This window comes from Chelmon rostratus, chromosome 16, assembly GCF_017976325.1.
Source record: "Chelmon rostratus isolate fCheRos1 chromosome 16, fCheRos1.pri, whole genome shotgun sequence".
Classification (NCBI taxonomy): Eukaryota; Metazoa; Chordata; class Actinopteri; order Chaetodontiformes; family Chaetodontidae; genus Chelmon; species Chelmon rostratus.
This window is the reverse complement of record NC_055673.1, coordinates 948,877-962,105: the sequence shown is the minus strand read 5'-3', so window position 1 is coordinate 962,105 and position 13,229 is coordinate 948,877. Positions and strand designations below refer to the sequence as shown.

General features: G+C 46.0%; 1 protein-coding gene across 1 annotated transcript in view; it reads right to left on the bottom strand.

Moving 5' to 3' along the window:
- LOC121619238 (semaphorin-6D-like) overlaps positions 1–13,229 on the bottom strand; it is a 79,032-nt gene that overhangs the window by 8,762 nt on the left and 57,041 nt on the right. The window lies entirely within an intron of this gene.

Here is a 13,229-nt window from a genome sequence, read left to right as displayed (position 1 = left end):
TCATGTATATTCATGAGAAATATTGTTGTGTTGTTTGTGTTTATTTTGTTTTTAACATAAATATATTTTTGGCCCTCATGTTACATATTTTTTTTAAATATTAGTACATATATGATTTTCAGCTCATTGTTTATCTGTCTGGATGGATAATAAACAGCAGACAGACGGTTAGCGAGCAGCCGGTGAACATAGAGCAGCATTTAGCAGCTAACGAGCTGGAGGAGACCAAACACAGATCGCTGTCATCGCTGTGCTGTCGCTGCTGGATGTGACGATAGCTGACAAACATTCTCCGTCTTCACTGAAGCAGCATCTAGTGGTCATCAGATGAACTGCAGGCGGACTCGGTCGACCGAGGCTCGCTCCTCTCGTGGGGTTTTTTCGTGACGGAGGGCGCCGTCAGCAGATGGAAGCCGGGACTCTCGGGTAGCTTTTGTTTGTGTTTCCTGCTGAAGGCTTGATTGAGCACCGCAGGAGCTCTTTTCATTACTGCCGTCCTGCTTCACATTCACGGCCACGCGCTCACACCTGGCAGCCTCCCAGACCCGAGAGCGACGGCTTGATTTACCTGCTGACACTCACGGTGCGCTTTTACACATTTTACACCTCCCTCTGAACGGTCCCAGCCGTCTGACAGCTGGAGGAAACCCGGGATGATTTTATAAGCTTCATTTCTTCAGGTGCAGTGAGTCTCTGTTGGCTGCTGGATTATTTATATAAAACGAACGTTAGGAGCAGACAGCAGACAGACTCTGTCTGAAATCATGTGAAGCTTTCCCAATGCTTTTTCTTTAGAGTAACACCTTCATTCCACTGTTGAAGGGACACTAACTGCACTAACAAGTGTTCTACATGACAGATCTCCTGTGTTTGAAATCCACTGCATATAATATTTCACATGACAGGACATGAGCAGCTGTTCCTGTGTGAAAGGTGCTGAACAAATAAAGTTTATTAATATTATTGTTCTGCATGTTAGCAATAATTCTGATTAACACAGCAGAGCTGCACATTTGTAAAAATATTTTCTCACTAATTATTGATTTTTAGGGAGTAAAAATCTTAAATTATTTAATATTAATGAATAAATCCAGATGTAAAGAGGTTTAAACAGACTCCAGCAGTGAAAAATGTCTTCAGAGACGTGATAATGTGGAAGCTTTTTGTTTTTCAGCTGAACGTTGATGCACAAACATCTCACACATCCCTCACATCCTTCATGTGTTTAAAGGTCCCAGCAGGGTTTTCATTCCCACGCCGTCGATCACAAACCTGTTTGTTCACTGAACGACACCGAGTTTCTGATCGAACATTTCACGTTTTAAATTAAAGTTAGCTATCCAGCAGGCTCAAAGCTAGTTTCTGACGAGATGAGCTTGAAGCTACGCTGCATCCTGGGAGTCAGCTGACCTCGTCTGACAACATGTTCAGCTAGAAAAGTTTCCAGCTGTGATGCTTTCGACAGACGACTGATGTTGCAGGAGAGAAAAGAAGACGAGGCTCGTCTACCTGTGGGGGCACACCTGCACCGCTAATCTAAGACCACACGTAGAAATTGTAGCTGATGGATGGGACAGAAATATCTGGAGGGAGTTTATGATATGATCAAATGACTGACTGTCTGCAGAAACAACGAGTCAAAAAGAAAAGTCTAAATATTAACTCGTCCTGCTCAGATGAACACTGAGCATGTTAACGTGCTGAATGAGCGCTGGAAACACGGACGGATACAGGCGACAGTGTTTATGCTGCAGGAGCAGGTTGACAGTTTCATGCTAAAGGATGAGCCGTGCATTTAGGCAGAATTCCCTTCCAGGACCTGCTAACTCCCTGTTATTATTTCATAGCTCAGAAGGAGCAGCACGTCCCCCAAAACCTGATCAAAGGGCCAAAAATACCCCCAGAAACACAAAGCTAATTTCATGCCCTGCTCCGCTGGCTGTCCGGGGGTTTTATTCCCGCTCCACGCCGGTCCAGGACTCAAACTGGCAACCGTCTCCAACCTCAAAGCCAGCGCTGCCTCGAGGCCTCGGAGGCTTCGCTTTGATACGAGACGCCATGAAACAAATCGTCTTTTATGCAAAATACTGTTGAAATAGAGTAAGTAGTCATTACACGTCCAGTCAGGATTAACACACACACACACACACACACACACACACAAACACACACACACACACGCACACCCCCCTGTGTTTCACACACGATTTCATGTTCGTTATTTCTGCACTTTCATCTCCGTCCTTCACTCTGACAGTTATAAATAGGATGATGGAGACACACAGAGAAAAATATTATGCTAATTACAGGCCGACGTGGAAACGTTTCATTCTCTCTCTCTTTGTTTCTTTCTCTCCTCCGTCTCTGAGAAACTTTCTCTTTCTCTCTGCTGTCACTCTGAACTGTAGAAAGTTTCTGGGATCGAGGGTGAAAATCTTCTCTCGCTGTTTCCTGTCAGTCGAGAACGTCCAGGACTCATTAACCCTCTCTCTTCCTCTCTCGTCTTCTTCCTCCTCCATTAACTCGAACTGATGTGCAAACACAACCATTGCAGCCTGACATCACATCATCAGCTCCCACTGAAAGGCTGCGGTGAAGATCATGAGACATGATCAAAAGCTCCAGCTCCACAGTGGACCTGGAGGTGCTGTCTCCAAGGTCAAGAATAACATTCAAGGCAACAGAGAAGAAAAACGGTTTTCCTGCTGTAATAATTCCTCCTATTGATTGATCGACTGTTTGATCCATCGATGACACTTCGACTGTTCTGCTCCCTCAAACTCTGCAGCATCACCGCGACGCTTTAAAATCAACATCGACACGAAGGAACAAGTTGTCAAAGCCAAACAACAAATGAGGTCGTCCGTGGAAAACGGCGCTCCCTGTGTCGCGATCCGGACAAACCTCCCGCGACCGCGCGACGTCGCCTGTCGGGTAAACGTAAAGTCTGCGGCCGTGCTCAGGTGAGGACGACTCACAGGTGTCACACGCAGACACACGTGCAGGCGAGACATCCTGCTGGACGTGAACTGCGGCTTTAAGGCCGAGGCGGACGCTCCAAACACCGAAGTCAAGCTCCAGAAACTTCTGCCCTATTAGCATGCTCTCTCTCTCTCTCTCTGTGTCTGCTGCTCTCTCGCCCACTCCTTCTCCACCACATGCATTGGTATTCACATGAGGGCCGACAGCAGCGAGAGGGAGAGAGAGAACAGAAATGACAGCGAGCTGAAGGAGAGAGAGAGAGAGAGGCATGACAGACATGGATTAAAGGAGAGAGAGAGAAATAAAAGAGAGGGAGTGTGTGTGTGTGTGTGTGTGTGTGTGTGTGTGTGTGTGGAGAGTGCTGTGTGATGAAAAAGGAGAGACCTTGTCAAGTTTGACTTTTTCCCTTCGCCACTGAAAATACTGGTAACACACACTACCCCCCCACACAATTTAAAGGTCAGACAACACACCTGACACACTGTGTGTCAGGTGTGTGTGTGTGTGTGTGTGTGTGTGTGTGTTGAATAAGAATGAAGTGGATTCTCTGGAAAACGCTGTTTCTTACCTCGTCACTACACTGTCTCGTTTCCAGGTTTTAATTCTCCAGGTTTCCTCACCTGAGTGTGTCTCCACCTCTCAGAGATCACCTGTCAATCAAACACTGTGGGCGGGAGTTTGACATCCTGAATGTGGTGTTCCTTACTTTGGCTTCTTCCTGCGGTGCGTTCAATGACTTGTTTAATTTCTTTTGATGTCTGAGGTTTAAAGCTGCCGGCCCACTGGCACTGAGCACCACTTTACCCTTAACCTCTGACCCTCTGACCCTCTGACCCTGACCTCTGACCCTGACCTGACCTGACCTGCACTTCAGGTGCCCTGTGCAGAAAAAGTGAAACCTCGACATACGGATTCAGCATCTTGCCCGAGGACACGTCAGCAGGGCAGATTGCTCGCTGACGGTCGGGTTTATTAACGTCAGAGGTCTTAACGAGCGCTCGCATCATCAAACCGTGAATTAAATCTGTCGCTGGATCGAGGCAGCGTCTCTGAAAGTCCTCATTAAGACGGACAGAAAAGCAGGAAACCTTGAGAAGGACATCTGATCCCGGAGACAGATCTTTCTACAGGTGACAGCCAGGTGTGTAATTAAAACCAGAGTCCTCTGAGTGAAGGACGAAGAGGCGGCCGGCGGCCTTCAGAAACCTTCAGCTCCTGTCTGAGTGCATGTTTATCTCACCCCCACCCGTTCAGCCTGCTAATATTCCCAATGGAGGAAGGTTTGTGTGTCACGCCAGTTAGTAGAATTAAGCCCCACATTAAGACCTGATGCGGTGAGATGATGATGATGATGATGATGATGATGATAATGGTGATGGGGAGGGAAGCGCCACTAAACGCTCCCTCTGTGGTGTTAATGGACTGTGCACTCAACCTTTTAATTGAGCTGTTCTTGGCGTGTTTATCAGCGTGTTGTATATTTGGAAATGTGTTTTATGCTCTGGATGAAGAGCGGACTGTCCCGGGGCCAGGTGGCTTCAGCGCTCCACAACTGCTGACTGGTTTTATGAAGCTGTCTGTGCCCTGCGTCTCCATCTCTGGCTGCCAGACACACTGAGAAGCCAAATCTAAACCCGAAGAAACTCTGCCCCAAAACATCAAACTGATCTGGTGCTCTCCTATTGGCTGATCTTTGTTACCAGGTGGACATACAGCCTATCACCAAAGACCAGCCAACAGGAACTGATTCTGGGTGGGGTTAACGTCCATCAAACACGTACGAACATGAAGGTCAGAGCGCCGCAAAGGTTACTAACATTAACCTGGAAGTCCTGCACAGTATATCTTTAAGTACTAATACCACACAAATACTGCAACAAGTAAAAGTACATAAGCATATTTAATGTCAAAAAGTAAAAGTACTCATCATGTAGTGTGGCAGACTTCAGAATCTGGTTATTTTTAATTTGTTAATTTAAACACAAGATACTTGTGCTCAAAAAGAGGATTCATTCTCAGTGAAGAACCTTGGAGCTCTAATCTGCCTCTATACCTGCCAAAGAGCAGTGATTCCTAACACGTCTCTGGGGGTCATCAGAGTGTTTCGCCTACTTAGTCCCACGACACCTCCAGGAGGCTAGGCGGTGAACTCCGGCGTCCCAGAGTCACCCCCCCTAGTGCCAGTTCACACTGCTCCTACACAATCCAAACAGCACCGCCACGTTCAACTGACCCAGAGATGCTCCAGGTAGTGGCCAGTACCGATGCTACCATTTAGCTAATGCTAATGCTAACCGCTAAGAAGAACAGAAGAAGACAATACAGTTCTAATGCTACCATTTAGCTAATGCTAATGCTAAATGCTAACCGCTACCTGCTAAGAGGAAGACAATAAAGCTAGATTCACCTATACTGTTAATGTTAACTGCTAGCTGCCAATGCTAACTGCTAAGATACTATCATACTATCACCGCTTTAGCTATTGTTAGCTGCTACAATGCTACCACAGGCCTAGATGCCACATGTAACTGCCGATTGCCACACTACCATCATCTACCCCTGCCTCTCACCAACTGCACCAATAAAAGCGGGGTGGGAATACAAACCCTGGTTCAGGTAGGGGGTAGAAAATAAAGAGGTAGAGTCAAAGACTCTTATTGGATCATAATTCTTCATATTCATGTGTTTGTCACTTTGAATGACTTGAGTTTGTTCTGTTGACGTGAATCTGTAAAGTAATGACATCAGCAGCTTCCTCATGTTACTGTGCATGAACAGAAGTGTGACACACACTCCTCTGCATGTGTGTGCGGTCGTCTAAATGCCTGATCAGACTTTTAGTTTAGGTTTAAAAGCTGCAATTTAGTCTCCACATTATCCAGATGCACGTAACAGCAGGGGGGGGGGATTCACTTTACTTCATAATGGGTCTGTTCTGGGCGCTCGGGGAGAACGAGTGTTTAAGTGTGTGCAAAATGTTCTTTTGGGATTCATGCTGAAGACTGTCACATCGGAAATGTGGTTGCTCGGGGAAACAGGAACAGTACAGGAAGTTTCACCACTGATGCTAACTTTTAAAAAACAACATTTTCTACACATTAATCATGAAACTACATTTAAAACATGGAAACTGGCGCTCGCACAGTTTCACCTTGCGCAGTCAAATTTAAAAAGCTCTCTGTTGTGAATCCTCCATTGTCTCAAAGGTTTAGGATTACGTATTACCATTAGCCAACTTGTGCTACATGCTAAACCACAGCATGTGTTATTAGCTTACTGCAGCCTTAGAAGAAGGCTCACTGTTATGGGAAAGACACTCTGACAGTGAGATGTCACAGATCTCATGTCTGTGTGTTAAGTACACAGCTGGAGGTTAGCCTAGCTTAGCATAAAGACTTGAAGCATGGTGAAACAGCTAGCCTAGCTCTGTCCAGAGCTCAAAATCACACCTGCCGACACCTCTACACTTCACTGATGGACGTGTTTTATCTAATTTTGCTTGATGTTAAGACAACTTAGGCGGAGGTCCACGCTAGAACTATTTCTTGACAAACCGCAGTGTAACCCTCCGCCCAGTGCATCTGTGCAGCGTCTCCTGGCAACCTGTGACACGTCTCCTGGACGCTGCACGCCGTCACCGCATCGACTGTCGAATGTCCGACCTGTTAACTCGACCTCGTCTTTTCCTGGTTTCTGTTAGATGCGATGTTTCTGTGCGTGTGTGCGTGCGTGTGTGTGTGTGTTCAAGCATGTGTGTGTGAGAGAAGCTTCAGTCTCAACTAGAAGAAGAAATTCTCTCAGCATCAAATACAATTATTCATAAACATGCTTATGTAAAGGCAACCATCTTCTCTATTGGTCTGTTCCTTTCTGTTCTCTCTCTCTCTCCAGACACACACACACACACACACACACACACACACACACACACACACACACACACACACACACAGGTGTCTGATAGGGTGAAACACCCCCGACTGTGTGCTTCCTTGTTGTTGATTGATTCCCACTGAGCTCCATATTGTGTTTTTATCGACCGGGTCAATCAATGCGGTGTCTCGCTGTGCGTGTGTGTGTGTGTGTGTGTGTGTGAGGCACAATGTGGACTCTTGATTGGCTGAGTAAATCAAGACAGATGAGTGAAGGTCAGCACAGAGAGAGGAGAGAAAATCACAAACAGTAAAAAGCAATCAGACAGGTCTGGAGTGTATGATAATATGTGAGTAGAATGTTTGAGGCAGTGAGTCAGTTATCAGTTAGCTCGTGTGTTAGCTTTCATTACAGCAGCAGAGAAACTTTTCACTGACACTAAAGAAACTGAGGAATAATCAGGAACGTACTGATTATCTAACAACACGTCAGCGGCCAGTACAGCAGCAAGAGTATACGCGCTAAACACCTCACACACAACAACATGCTACTTAGCACACAAGCTAACATTAGCCACATAGTAGCATTAGCATCACACATTGCAATGTCATGGTGGATGTTCTACTTGTAATATTGTGTGTAAAGGTGAAAAAATATCATCATTAACTGCAAATGCAAACTAGTACAACTTCAAAACTACTGGAGAACTATTAAAACTACTAGTACAAGTTCTAAACTACAGGTAGAACATATTAATTATTGGTAGAACCTATAAACTACTGGTAGAACTTAATTACTGGCAGAACTTAATAAACTACTGGCAGAACTTAAACTACTGGTAGAAATTAAACTACTGGTAGAACTTAATGAACTACTGGTAGAACCTATAAACTACTGGTAGAACCTATTAACTACTGGTAGAACTTAAACTACTGGTAGAACCTATTAACTACTGGTAGAACTTAAACTACTGGTAGAACTTAATAACCTACTGGTAGAACCTATTAACTACTGGTAGAACTTAAACAACTGGTAGAACTTAATAACCTACTGGTAGAACCTATAAACTACAGGTAGAACTTAAATTACTGGTAAAACTTAAAAAACTACTGGCAGAACTTAAGGAACTACTAGTAGAACTTAAACTACTGGTAGAACCTATAAACTACAGGTAGAACCTACTAACTACTGGTAGAACTTAAACTACTGGCAGAACTTAAGGAACTACTGGCAGAACTTAAGGAACTACTGGCAGAACCTATTAACTACTGGTAGAACTTAATAAACTACTGGTAGAACTTAATGACCTACTAGTAGAACTTAAACTACTGGTAGAACTTAATAACCTACTGGTAGAACCTATAAACTACAGGTAGAACTTAAATTACTGGTAAAACTTAAAAAACTACTGGCAGAACTTAAGGAACTACTAGTAGAACCTAAACTACTGGTAGAACCTATAAACTACAGGTAGAACCTACTAACTACTGGTAGAACTTAATCTACTGGTAGAACTTAAACTACTGGCAGAACTTAAGGAACTACTGGCAGAACTTAATAACCTACTGGTAGAACCTATTAACTACTGGCAGAACTTAATAACCTACTGGTAGAACCTATTAACTACTGGTAGAACTTAATGAGCTACTAGTAGAACTTAAACTACTGGTAGAACTTAATGACGTACTGGTAGAACCTATTAACTACTGGTAGAACTTAATGAACTACTAGTAGAACTTAAACTACTGGTAGAACTTAATGACGTACTGGTAGAACCTATAAACTTCTGGTAGAACTTAAGGAACTACTGGTAGAACTCAGTGGTTTTATAATGAACTGGCGACTCTTTCATCTATGACCCTGGTGAGGGGTCACCCCTGTGAGGGGGTGTGGCTCCCTCGACATTCCCCCGTCATCATTCCACTCAGGCCGGACGCTCGTAAACGGGGGCCGCCTGAAATCCGTCCAGCGGATCCGCTTTCATTCTTCGCCTCATTTTGCTCGGCGCAGAGAGAAGATGAAGATAATTAGTGTCGATACAACTGCTTTTGGCTGCTTCCTCATCCCCTCCCCTCATCAGCATGAGCCTCACAACACACTCGGTCCATCTGTAAGAGCTCCAGCTCATTAAAAAACACTTTAACACGCTATGATGGCTCTTTTGCCTGCTCATGCACACACATTAACACACAAAGACACACTCATAGGCGCAGAGCCTCCTGCCAAGCGATGGGTCGTCACATGATCACACACGCCGAACACACTTTCAGTCCACACTCACGCTCCGGTTTTTGTTCTCGTGCGCTGAAACACATCAGAAACACTCGAGCAGGATAATCACAGTCTTTGTCTCTGTGCTGCAGGCACGCTGTAATTAGATATCGTCTCTTATGACGAGTGGAGAGCTGGAAGCGAGCGGGCTGATTTCTCCCCCGGAGATAAACACCGTTAACGTATTCCTGCGCTGCAGCTAACATGAGCGCGCACAGGTAGTTCAAGAAAAACCACAGCTCATTTATCTCTGTAGTTCTTCCTCAACCTGCTGCTCAACACGCTGATTTCAGGCCACATCCTCACAAACAGCCGCTGCAGATCACGAGCTCCGGTTCAACAAGCGGGCAGGTGAGGGTGCATTCTGACCCGTCACACCTGCTGCTCACCACCTGTTTCAGCCTCCGCCCTCTGGGAGGCGCTGCAGGCCCTTGTGCACCAAAACAAGCCGCTCTTCTACTCGCTGCGTCCTCCACTGTGAAACAAGCAGCTCTGCAGCGTCTGGAAACGCCGTGCTTCTTATTTATTCTGTCGTATGTCATCAGCAAAACGCCGACAACGAACGCGAGCAGCTGCACCTCCTCACAGCTCGCAGGCTGCAGAGCTCTGATGTGCAGACACACTTTTAAAGTGGATCTGTGGCATTTTGGACAGCAGCTCTTTAGAGGGACCGAGGTCAGGAGGAAATCCACCTCCAGTTTGTTTCACTTTCACTTTGAGTGTTTTCTCTTCCTCCAGCAGCACAGACGAGGATTTAATGGAGACACTCTAACCCCCATCACTGAGCTGCAGCCTCCTTTCTCTGAGACACACTCCTGGATGCTGCTCACGCACACACACACACGCACGCACGCACGCACGCACGCACACGCACACACACACACACGCACACACACACAGAGCTGACATTTCTGCTCTGTCATCTACACTGGATCTCAAGGTCTCAGGAATGCAGGGAGGTGTGTGTGTGTGTGTAAATGTGCATATGTGTGTGTAGGAGCAAGCAGGAAGTAAAAAACACATCCTGTTTTTTTTTGGTGTGTGTGTGTGTGTGTGTGTGTGTGCACTCAGCCGTTCAGTATAACAACAACTTCCCACGCTACTTTGAGCTACAGGAGAGGTGGAAGGTGTGTGTGTGTGTGTGTGAGTGTGTGTGTGTGTGTGTGTGTGCGTGCGTGCCGGCAGCCATCTTGAACTCTGAGCAATGGATGCTGGGAGTGACAGCTAATGAGGTTGCTATGGCGATGTGAATAGATGGAGCGTAGGGGGTTGGTCGGTGGTTCTCCGATGTGCCTTTGAGCAAAGCGCTGATCGCCTGCTCACAGACTGACGAATCTGATGTTTACAAGACGACTTTAATCACAATATGAAAGTAGTTAGCTCGAAGGCTGCACTCAAACACAGCAGAGCTAAATGCTAGTGCTAACATGCTAATGCTAACATGCTAATGCTAACATGCTAATGCTAACATGCTAACATGTTTCGCAGGTATGATGCTCCAACAGAAAAAGTCATAGTAACGGACGTTGAGGATCGTGTTTGATTGAACGAGGTCACGTTTGCGTACCTGAAGGTTAAAGATGAAGCTTCGGGCTAAATGCTAATAAACATGTTTGTCCCGTGATTCAAAAGTCACGCACTCTTTTTTTAAACTGAACAAAGATCTTTAGAGAGTTTGTGAATTAACAACATTTCCTCATAACAATAAAAAAGAAAATAATCCAGTCGGCGTTAAGTTTCTGCTGCGGATAAAATCATTAATCCTGAATAATTCTGACTCCATTTGATCACGGTGAATTATTTCTGGCTCTGTGTCAGACTGAAGGGAAAAACATGGATTTATTGGGGCTTAGGGCTTGTTAGGAAAAGGCTGATGGATAATAAAGGAGCAGTGCAACATTTTAGGAAATGCAGAAGTCCATTATGAGCATCTGGAGGAGGACGTCTCTGATTGGAAACGGAGCATACATTTAATTTAAATGTCATGCCGACTGTTGCTGCTGAGCGATGAGACGCTTCACACTTCAATTAAACAGCATTTGAGGCGGTTAGTATCCTTTAAATGTCACACTCTCACTCTCACGTCATTAAAAACAGAAGAAGCTGTTGTGTCGAGAGCGACGGCGTCACACCATCGTCTCCCCGGAGGCGACGGAAATCTACCGCTCGGCGTCCAGCGGCGTCAGGCCGAGGCCGAAGCTTCACAACAGAAAAGGAGTCACGCGACCGCCACAGAACTGCCGGGAAAAGTTCACGCCAACGCTTTGATGTGAATCTTTGATCTGTCTGGGATTTTCACGCTTTTAAACAGGTGGGGGGGTTACAGCCTCCGCCGTAAACTGAGTCACTCCTCCACCTTTTAAAGGCTCAATAAAGCTTCTCATCACTCAAACGAGACAGTTTGTCCTCAGAGAAGTTGACATTTCTCAAAGCCCAAAGAAACCAAACTTTTTTGTCTTTTTTTGTGACGACACGATGTAAACGTTCCTGAAGTGAACTCATGTTACGGAGAAGTCACATGACCACGCTGCCGCTGATTGGTTGGTGCACTGTGAGATGTAGATGAGTGCAGAACAGCGATGAGCCAAAACACTGATGAACACGTCGCGGAGACAAAGGCGCAACAGTTCTTTGACATGTGGCCAACAAAATCACAGGATAAGAGTCAAATGTGCCTCGACAGACCGTTAACTGAAGCACCGCTGTGCTGCGGCGACGCCCCGGAACATCGGTCATATTCTCACCAGTGGTGTACACGGGGGGGGCCGCCCACCCTCTTGGCCCAATTGTTGAAAAACGCGTGCTAAAGTGCCCCCTGGAAGCCAAAACTCGCATTAAAGTGCCCTCTTGGACGCCAAAAGGCGTGCTCAAGTGAAGTCCTTTTCGCCCCTGCCCTTCAAAAAGTCTGTGCACGCCACTGATTCTCACCATCATCATTTTTATATCTAACAAAAACGTCCATTCCCTCTGAAATCGTCACATTTATCGTCGCCGTGTTGTCTGTCACAACAACCTCAACGTGGTTTTATTGCAGCCTTAGTGGAGTCCAATCTGACTGGAACATGAGACTTCCACAAAGAGGACGCCGTCTGGAGCCGCCCTTCAAACGTGGAGCAGCAGGAGCCCGTCGGGGTCAGACCTGTGACACGACAGAACCATCATCAAGACGAAGACTCGGTCTGTCCGGCAGAGCGAAGTCTGTTTCACGTCCACCAGATTCAGACGTGTGAAAGTGACTTCAGCCTGCCATTCTCAACTTCCTGAGAAGTCAACGTTAAGGACGTAAACCCTTTTTAATTGTTGGTTATTAGGAGCTCCACGGCAGAACAAACTTCATTTCCTGGATCACCAACATTACAGTAAGTAATGTAAAGGTCACAGACAGACGGCACACAGACAGCATTCATGTCATCCAAGAACCATCATAATTTGCATTTGCAGAACTCATTCTGCACAATGTCAGCGCTCATCGAATATAAAACTACCCTTTAATGGCACACTGCAGCATAATGGCCAATTTATGTCCATTCAGAGCCAAACTAAACCCACGGGGGCCTCCCTCGCAGTGCATTAAATAACCAATTTGCAGCAAAAACGTCATTACGGGAATAGTTCCCCGCCAAACGATGTCATTACAGTAACGACAGCCACTCTAGCGTAGCGCGGCAGATAGCTTCGTGTGCGCGCCGGCTAAAACATCAGTCATTCGTTGTGTTCGGAGTCCTTCATGCCCGGCTGCCCGACACCCTGAAGTTAATGCCTCTGACGCCGTTATGGAGGAAGTGCCTGCTGTCGGTCCGCCGCCGTTCACTCCGGGCTTAATCGCTGCATATTTAAGCTGAAGCTTCACAATGAAAGCGTGAAGAATGAGCACTGCCGAACTTGGCTAACGCTACCAAGTGTGTACCGACGCTGCTGCCGGGTTTTATTGTGTTACGCTGCCATTAGCTCCCTGCAGGCGTCAATAAAACCTCAAACTTAAATGACGTGGTTAATCAGGACACAATTAGCGCAAGTCAAAAGATGAATCTGTGGAAGCATGTGAATTAATCCGCGAGCAACGTTCGCGTCTCCTGCTGCTTCGCATCTGCTGCGCCTGTAAT